Raw genomic sequence first — 10,031 nt, 5'->3', positions numbered from 1 at the left:
TAAGATTCAGTACCTTTATTTTCAAATGTTTACTTTCTATTTTATGGTTTCCTACACACAGCTAGTAATTCCATGACCATTAAAGAGGCAGGGGGTTCCTGTACATTTTTTTTAATTGCCTCCTAATATATTTGACATATTAGCCTATTTGCTTTTATTCCTTTAAGAAGGATACTTCATACTTCCTCTTTTCTACTTTAGTAGTGCTACTGTTAGATATTTCTTGAGCGCTATGAGTCAAGCACTATCTCAATTTTTAAAAGTACACAGCACTCCATGAATGTGTGTGTCACCCTTGCATAGGGGTTGTGGTGGTCTCTTTCACTCCAATTTAAGTCTGTGCTGCTGAAGCGAGCACAGCCTGTTCTCACTTTAAACAAGTGGAATTTGAGAGATTGTGCAAGAAACCATGGCTCCTGCTCAGGCTTTGAAACATTACACAGTACATAAACTCAGATATTTCAAAGTCTTTAGGCAGAGTCAAAAGTTGAAACAAATGGAGCTACCTAATAATGTAGAAAATATGCCTTAGGTTGCTTTATAGGTTACGTGGTAAAAATGTTAATCATGTCTGTCACTGAGATGCTGGTGTTTATTTAAAGATTAATATGCTGATGGTCACTTAAATTATTAGGTGTCATGCTTGTTTCAACTTCAGGTTTTTTCCACAGCTGAGCTCTATCCTATTTCAGACATTCTTAGAATGTAACAGGTCAAAATGTCATGCCAGTGTGTTGGGGGTAGGATGGGAGGGAATCCAACCATGGATTTTTTTCTGATAAGTTGGAGAAAATGGAATTTCTACACCTTTCCTATTTGGTAGCCTACGTAGGGTTGAATCCCGAGAGAAATTAGATAATATTGAAATGAAAACAGTACGTCAATGTATTGGGGATGCTATTAGAGTAGCACTTGGAGAAAATTGTATAGTTTTAACTTATTTTATTAGAGGAGATGTCAATTACCCAAGCTTTCACCTTATAAAGATGGAAAGATATGAGTGATAAAACCCCAAATAAGTAAGAGAATATAAGTAATAAATGTAAGTGCACAAATCAATGAATTAGAATGGGTCAGACTACAGGCCAGATCTGGCTAGTTCCCTTTTTCCATACTGTCCTTAAGCTAGAATCATTTTTAAAAAAGTGGATTGTAAAACAAAGTGCAACAGGGACCGAAAGTGGTTCACAAAACCTAAAATATTCACTATCTGGCACTTCACAGAAAATGTCAATCCCGGAACTGGAACATAAACAATAGAGAAAAGTCAATGACAACAAAAGGTGATTCGCTGAAATAATCAGTGCAGTTGGTAAATCTTAGGATAGGCACATCCCAATAAAGAAGAGACAGAAATTACTAATGAATAAAGGAGGTGATACCACTATTTTACAGTCAATGAAAAGAAAGTTATTAGTAACTTTATTTTAAAAATTTGCTAATTTGATTAAATTGGAAATGTCCTTGAAATATTTGAGTTACCAAAACTGGGTAAGAATACTCAAAATAGCCCAATAACAATGAACGGGATTGAATTTATAATTTAAAATCTTCCCTAAAAGAAAACTTTAGGTCTATATGGTTTCACGGGTTCCACTCAGTCATTTTTAAAGAGGGAATCTCACCTAAAATTCCTGCCTTTAAAAAATGGATAAAAACCCTCAAGGCAAAGGATGCTAGTAGACATTCTCTTCCGTGAGTATGCGCACACGTCCCCACCCTCCTTCCTCAGGCTTGCTTCTGTGCTTTTCCCTAAGTGCCCAGGGATCCAATGAGACTCGAAACCAGCCAGAGCAGAGGGCAGCTGATCCTGACTCTGAGGGCCTCCTTTTGCTTAACTCCAGTGAGTTAAAAAGCACCTCCACCTAGACTCACTCCTGTTGCTGTGTTCTTGCTTCTTCCATCCCAAGCCCTTCCTTTATTTCACTGTCCTCATCTTTAATAAATGTACTCAAAATCATCTGAACTCATGTCTTGAAATCTTGCCTGCATGTAGTCAAGAAGCCACACATTCCAGACCACGGCGCAGCAGACCCACCTTGGTCCCAGTCCCTGTGCAGTGACATGATCATCTGTTTGTTCCATTTATGTACGCACTCATTGGTTGATTTTAGTATGCGTCCTGACTGGGGAGCAAACCTGCGACCTGAGCTTTTCAGGACAAGGCTCTATCCAACTGAGCTACTTGGCCAGGGTCTCTTTTAATTTTTAAAGTACACAGAATACATACTTAAGCATATATGATTATATAATTTGTATGTATATGCATAGAAGCAACCTATTTTTATTTTTATTGAATTTATTGGGGTGATATTGATTAATTAAATTATACAGGTTTCAAGTGTGTAACTCTATAATCATCTGCATGTTGCATGTTGCATTTACCACTCAAAGTCAAATCTCCTTCCATCACCATTGATCTCCCCTTTATCCTTTTCTACCTCCCCCCACCCCTTTTTCCTCTAGCAGTCACCACACTGTTGTCTGTGTCTGTTATTTTGCTTAGTCTCTTCACTTTTTTTCCACCCAGGCCTCCAACCTTAGAGTGGGCTTTTAATCTGATTTTAATTTTGTTATTTTTCCTCTTCCTCATCCTTATTCTCTATTTTCTGCAGCCCATATATATTCTTTGTATAGATAAAAGTTAGGTATGTACATTCCCTTTGAATTAAATTCATTTGTCGGGCTTTATTCTCAAGAACAGTTGTGGAGGAGGGCACAAATTAATCTACAAGGGTTCATCAAAGCACCATTTTAGTAGCGTTAAAGTGAACATAAGCTAAATTACTCACAGAAAGAAAAAAAAGCCCTAGAAAAAATATTTATTCCCAAAGTATGATCTTATTCAATATTTCATCTCCTGTCCTCTCACACACAGTGGTATTTATGACGAGGAATGGGACTATCAGATTTGTTTTTAGAATTACACACACACACACACACACACACACACACACACACACACCATGGCGTCCATAGTTACTCTTTGTTATGGAATTCCATTTAGTTTGGATTTTTTCCTGTCCTCTTGCTTATCTGTTATTTATAAAACGTTACTTATAAATCATCTATTGATATACTGATAAAACGAATAAACATCACCTTTGTGCAACGGGAAAATTTTAACGATGAATTTGCATCCCTTTGGATAAGTATTTGCCTACGGCAAAAGAGATTGTTTTCTTTTCCGTTCTCCTTTTCACTTAAACCACAAGAGTAAGGCACATTTGCAGCTCTCACCAGGAGGGAAAGGCGCTGGGGAGCCTGCAGCTGACGAGGCTCAGGGGCTCCCTGCCTCCCAGAGCGTGCTGGGAAGTGTAGTTCCAGGAGGTCACATGCGCAGGTTCACCTCCTGGTTTGCGGGATCTGGATACCCTGACAGTGTTTTTATTAAAAAAAAAAAAATTTATTTTTTAGAAAGAGGGGAAGGGAGGGGAAAAGGGAGAGGAACATCCATCGGTTGCCTCACGGACGCCCCCAACTGGGGACCTGGCCTTTAACCCAGACATGTGTCCTAACTGGGAATCGGAAGGGCTACCTCGCCAGACGATGTACAACCCACTTTCTGAGGAGCTGTTGAGTTCGTTCTTTCACTGACCTTTGCACTAGAGTGGGAGCTGGAAAGTAGCTCCGCTCGGGACTGACCCCATCCCGGCAGATGGGGCTGAGTTGGAGAAACCTTAGAGAGCACTCGGGCCGGCTAGGTGGCAGGGAGGCGGAGAGGAGCGGGGAAGAAAGGCGGAGACTAGGGGGTGGGGTTTGGTTTACGTAGGAGTGGAGTGCAGAGTGGTAACGTGAACCCCGCAACCCGCTTATGCAGGCCTGGGGCTGTCTCAGCGTTAGAGGGAGTCAGAGTCCTGGTTGTCCATCCCAGACTTAGGGGTCAGGGGTTTGGGCGCTCTCCCCTGGGCTGGGGGACGGGAGAGTACAAGGACAGAGCTTGAGGCTGTTGGGCTTCTGGCTGTGATGGGATCAGTTGGGCAGATAGATACTCAAAGAGGAGGGGCTGCCCCTCCAGACTTTGGTAGGAAATTGCAGAAAAACTGAACTTAGGAACTCAGTGGCGCTAGAATTTAGGTCTCCTGGTACCCAGTTCTTTTTGCTTTGAAACACACCTCTAGAGGTAGCTTTTTGTTTGGTTTTGTGGATAAATTTCTGAAACCTCTTCTGTAAAGAACTGTGGAATTGGTTCTCTACTTTCTGTGGGTGATTAGCAGTTGATCTGTGTTCTTTGACTTAGCATTTGTGAATGCACCTTGAAAAACTTAAAATGCTTTACAAGTGTTAGTTGTGATCTCTATTGATGAACGTGGAGGAGACTGGTGTCCTCGATGTCCCCATCATGGGAGGGCCCGCGCCCCGGAGCTAACCCTGTGTCTGGATTGCCGGATCGGAGCGGTGTCCCTGAACACTGCAGAGACCACTGAGACGGGGTCAGAGTTCCACACGGCAAAGCCAGTGGCCTTTCCTGTTGTGTTCTGCAGGGAAGGAAACTGACCCTAGGCTCCCCAAGACCTTATTTTTAGGGAGGGTGTAAGTTACATCCAGGTAGTCAGGCAGGGTTCCCATAAAGACAGTCCTGATTTCTCCAGGCCCCATTCCTCTTGCAGCTCTGCCTTCCCAGGTCTCTACTTGGTTAGGTAAGATGGCGTTAAGGAGGAGGAGCTGACCATTGGCCCCTGGCTGCATTGTTGGTGGTGAGCAAAGCTTTTCAAGCCTGCATCTTCAGCTCTGTGTAAGATTTGTATCTTAAGCTGGGTTTGACTTCTAGTTACCACCTGAAGATGGAAAAATCACATGTAGTTAAATATCCCTTGAAAATCTCTTAAATTGCTCTTAATTTATATGTAGAGGTTACATGTATACAACTATCCAGTAATATATGTATAAATGTACCCACATTTGTTCTAAGGCAGTTGTCCCGAGCACATTTACTGAATTTCCATCCTTCCCCAAATGTTTGAAGTGCCATGTTTATCATCTATTAAGTCCCTATAAAAGTAAGGACCCATTTCTAGACTCTTCATTGTTTTACAATTCTTTCTGTCTGTCCTTGTGCCAGTACCGCTGCGTTTTAATAAACATAGATGTATAATGCTTTGATATATAATGTAGAGAGATCCCTTCTCATCCTCATCTTTTTTCTTGTTCACAAATACATCTAATTGGGGGTGTATTAATTTCGTAGGGCTGCTGTAATGCAGAACCACAAAATGGGGGGCTTACCACACCAGTAATTTATTGTCACTCAGTTCTACAGGACAGAGGTCTGAAACCCAGGAGTCGGCATGGCCACACTGGCAGTATTTGGCATTCCTTGGTTAGAGAGAGGCTGCATAACCTTAATCTTTGCCTTCATTGTCACACGGTATTCTCCCTGTGTGTTTCTGGGTCACCACATGACCATCTTATAAGGACAGCAGTCACATTGGAGTAGGGTGCCACTCCAGTGTTATGAGTTAATAATCTTAACTAATTATACCTGCAGTGACCCTGTTTCTATGTAAGGTCACATTCTGAAATACTGAGGATAGGACTTCAACTTTTAAAAAATTTTTTTGACAAGGGCACATTTAACTCACAACAGGAAAGAACTGGCATCTTTAAAGTATTACGTCTTCTCATCCAAAAACGGATTTTCCTCTGACTTTCTTCAACTGTTGAGAAGTCGCAATGCTGCTGTTTCCAGTGACTTTGCCCAGGTCTTAGACTGCTTTACGACTGTTTTCTGCCTTTGACTTTCCGAAGTTTGACTGCGATATCCTAGGTGGGAATTTCTTGGTATTTAGCTTTCTTACGGTTTGGGGCTTCTTGAATGTCTGTAATCAGTTGGAGAAATTTTCTACCCTATTTCCTTCAAATATTGCATCCTGACTGTCCACTCCCTCTGTTTTGAGACTCCAGTTATGCAGATGTTAGACTTTTTGAGCAAGTCTCATAGACTGCTTATGCTCTAATCTTTCTTTATGAAAAATATGTATGAAAAGAACCGTATAAATTGTGTCAGCAGGAAGTAAAACATAAAACAAGGCTAAAGGTGCTCAAAGGAAAACATAAGTTGTAGGACAATAGTTGAGGTAAATAGGAGATTAACTGACATATAATGAGGTATCTTCTTGTTTTTATTGATAAACTTTTTATTAGAACAGTTCTAGATTTACAGAAAAATTGCGAAGATGGTGCTGAGGGTTCCCATGCAGCCCACAGCCAGTTGTCCCTATTGTGGTGCTGTGGTTGGCAATAAGAAATACACAGGGTGGGGCAAAAGTAGGTTTACAGTGTGACTATACGAAACAGTTTATACCTGGGTTCTTACTTATTAATTATTGCATTATTTTCCACATGAACAACTGTATAGCTACTTTTGCCCCACTCTGTATATTTGGCCTTTATTCTCTTTTATGACGCAGAGCTCCTAACACCCTTGGAATTTTCTGGTTGAAGAAAACAAGCAAGGAGCCTTTTGTTTTGTTAATGAGGTGACCTTGGGACTGCACCTCAGGGTGGAGACTGGTTGTAAGCACTAACCCTGTGATGAGAGGGCTGGAACTCTGACTTTCAGTCCCACCCCCCTGACCTCCAGGGAGGGTAGGGGGGCTGGAGGTCCTGTTCAATCATCAATGGCCAGTGATTGAATTATTTCTTGACCACGTAATGAAGCCTCTACAAAAATCCAAAAGGAGGGAGTTTGGAGAGCTTCTAGGTGGGTGAAAACACGGAGATTTGGGAAGAGTGGCAGGCCTGGAGAGGGCGTGGAAGCTCCGTGCCCTTTCCCCATACCTTGCCCTATGTATGCGTCTCTTCCATCTGACTGATCCTGAGTTACCCATATTTTGCCATGTATAAGGCACACTTTTTTGCCCACATTTTTGAGGGAAAAATAAGGATGCACATTATACATGGGTATAATGATTACATGCCATGGACATAATAATCCCATGTATAATGTGCACAAAAGCGTAGGTGTGCATTATACATGGCATTAAGAGATTTAGTCCTTTATGATCTTTGAGTACTTTGGGAAAAAAGCCAAATGGGAAACCAAATTTTAATCCTAATTTTGCTTGGCAAGAATAAATTACACCAGAGGGAGTTAATGGTACGATGTAAATGTGTAATGCTCTTAGATAATGCTATTAGGAGTTCTGGCTCCACATAGCTCTCTCCCTGCTTACCGAGATAAGCAGGTCTAGCCAGTCCTTGGTGCCAGTCTCTTTCCTCCGAGATTATGTATGAAATAGGAAAGATTTACCAATGTTTGTATCTCTAACTCCTTTTTTCTATGTCCTGATACCATCACTTTTTAAAATTTTATCCTCACCCAAGGACATGCTTATTGACCTTAGAGAGAGGGGAAGGGAGGGAGAGAAACATCCATGTGAGAGAGAAACATTGATTGGTTGCTTCTCGTATGCGCCCTGACTGGGACAGAACTTGAAACCTAGGCGTGTGCCCTGACTGGGAATCGTACCCTCAGCCTTTTGGTTTACAGGATGACGCTCCAAACAACTGAGCCACACTGACCAGGGCACCATCGCTTTATTTTTTGATCGATCCACTTTTCTTTATGTGTATTGCTACCATCAGGGAATAGGGTTATAACTATGCTCATTTATGCATTACCCACTTATGATATCTTTAGAGTTTCTATTTCTTGAGTTTATGTTTTATAGCTCTATATCTATGTCTATTTATAGATATCAATAGGTAGATAGCTAGATACTTCTTATTTTCAGTATTTGTAGGGAAACTTTAGTATTGCTTCTGAATATTCTCAGCAGTAGGCACCAAATAATGTACTTCTGGCCACTGTTGAGCTTAGAACCTTGAGTTCAAAGTTTCTCCATTTCCGTCATTTTCACTTGAGAGCTTTTCTGTTTCTTTCAAAAATGTTTGCATGAATGATCCTTTAGTGAGTAGGTATTTATTTGATGTTTTAGGAAATAGCACTAAAGGTCGTACCAGTGGACTTTACCTTGTAGGAATGAAAAGAATCAGACCATTTTTCAGGCAACATACAGAGATGTGGTAAGAACTGCAGGAGATTTTTCTCATTGCACAAGTATAGCTTTATAATTAGTACAAATTGCCAGATTGCAGTGACTTTTTCCTCAAATGCTACAGTGTGTGGGGTTATGGGATTTACAATTGTTTATCTGGGACTGGGCTTTGAGTTTAAGGACAGAGCTTTTAAATTTTGTATGTGCACAGATTCCTTTCCTTTCCTTCCCCTCCCCTCCCCACCTCTCCCCTCTCCTCCCCTTCCCATCCCTTTCCTTCCCTTTCCTTTCTTTCACTAAACAGGCAATAGCTCTTTTCTTTAAAACATTATAAGTAGATAATTGCATTACCTTAAAAGTATCAACATTTTTATGTCTCAGAATTGCTACAGATGACTTAGGACACAATTCTGCAATCTATTATAAACACTCAAGTCCATATCCTTCACAAAGATTAGGATGTCAGCTTTTAAATCGGATGTTATCTTACAAGTAGGAAGAACCATATTAATAAATCACAGAACCTGGTAAAAACACAATACAGTCTACAGATGATGTGTTACAGAATTGTGTACCTGAAACCTGTATAATTTTATTAACCAGGATCACCCCAATAAATTCAATAAATAGGGGAAAGTAATAAATGAGTACTACTAAAAAATAGATAACAGAAAAAAAATGAAGAAATGTCACAAAATACTTGGTCCAGAAAGTCGGATACAAAGTAACAACCAAGTAGCTAGAAATCCTTGTAAAGAATGGTCCCTCTGCATGTTGTGGTGGTGTTGCTAACAACATCGGTACTAGGAGGTGGCCTTGGAAGTGTTGGTTAGAGCCCCCTTTTCTGTGTAGAAAACTGAGTTCACTTCATGAGAATGACATCAACCTCACTTCTACAGGTCTTCATGGATCTTCCCACCTTTCTGTGGCCTCAGGGGAGGCAATGGCCTTCTTCCATTGTCAGTTAGTGTCTCCGCCTGTACCCAGGATTCCATTCTTCTCCACTTGTTTTAGGACCTTGATTTAAGGATTTTTTTCATGATTCAATCACTTCCTGTTCTAATTTCAGACATTCAAAAGTTTTCCTTGCTTTAAAGAGAGCATATTGCACAATAATTTAATTTTTTAATTCTTTCAGTTTTATTCTTTCCTCTCAGCACCAAACTTTTCATACCTGTAGCTTACTGGCCTAATTCCTGTTCTGTTTCAGTCTTTGATGTTATATTCTTATTTTCTCTCTTTTTTTTTTACTAGAAGTATTTTGAAAAGACTCATGAATTCTTTTGTGACAGCAACCTGTTCTTTAGTTCTTTCTGTATTCAAACTTCCTGCTCTATTGGGTATTTTGTCTCTGTGTGACATCACTAGATTCTTTTCTGTTCTAATCTCTTTCCAAGTGCTTCTTCCTGAGTTTTACTTTCTCCCTAACACAAATGCATGTACTTTTAAGATTTATATTCTACTCATTTATTTTTTAAACACAATTAGTTTATTGTGATATCCTCAAATAGTCTTTGCATGTCATTAATTTCCTGATATATTTGTCTAGTTCATATATCTCATTTCCATTCTGTCCCCAAAGTTTCCGCAGCCTACAGTCTCTCTCCACTGAATGTCCCACTTCATTTTAAATCTCTTTAAACTCAATATAGTGAAAAATGAAATCAGCTCTCCCTAAGTAGCCTCTTGGCCCTTCTTCAATATTTCTACCATTAGTACCACTATTAGTTCCAGTCTGTTCGATTAGAAAGCACTCTATCTTCATGAATCTCATTTTATAAGAATTGCCCATAATCAATGTCAGTATATTTTGTTTCTTTGTTCCTTTTTATGTTTTAGATTTACTCCTGTACTAAATTCTTACTAGTAAATTCCCAATCTGGGCCCTCATCATTTATGTTATACTATCCTGCTGAATCCGATAATCTTATTCTTGCATTATCCACTTTAGATTAAATTAACAAGCATCTTCACCTAAAACATCACATATTTATATTATTACTATAGCAGAAAACTTCAATTTTTTTTGAT

This window comes from Phyllostomus hastatus, unplaced genomic scaffold (genome assembly GCF_019186645.2).
Source record: "Phyllostomus hastatus isolate PE091 unplaced genomic scaffold, TTU_PhHast_1.1 phas_contig_34, whole genome shotgun sequence".
Lineage (NCBI taxonomy): Eukaryota > Metazoa > Chordata > Mammalia > Chiroptera > Phyllostomidae > Phyllostomus > Phyllostomus hastatus.
The sequence above is the reverse complement of the archived record's forward strand: the minus strand, read 5'-3'. Positions refer to the sequence as shown.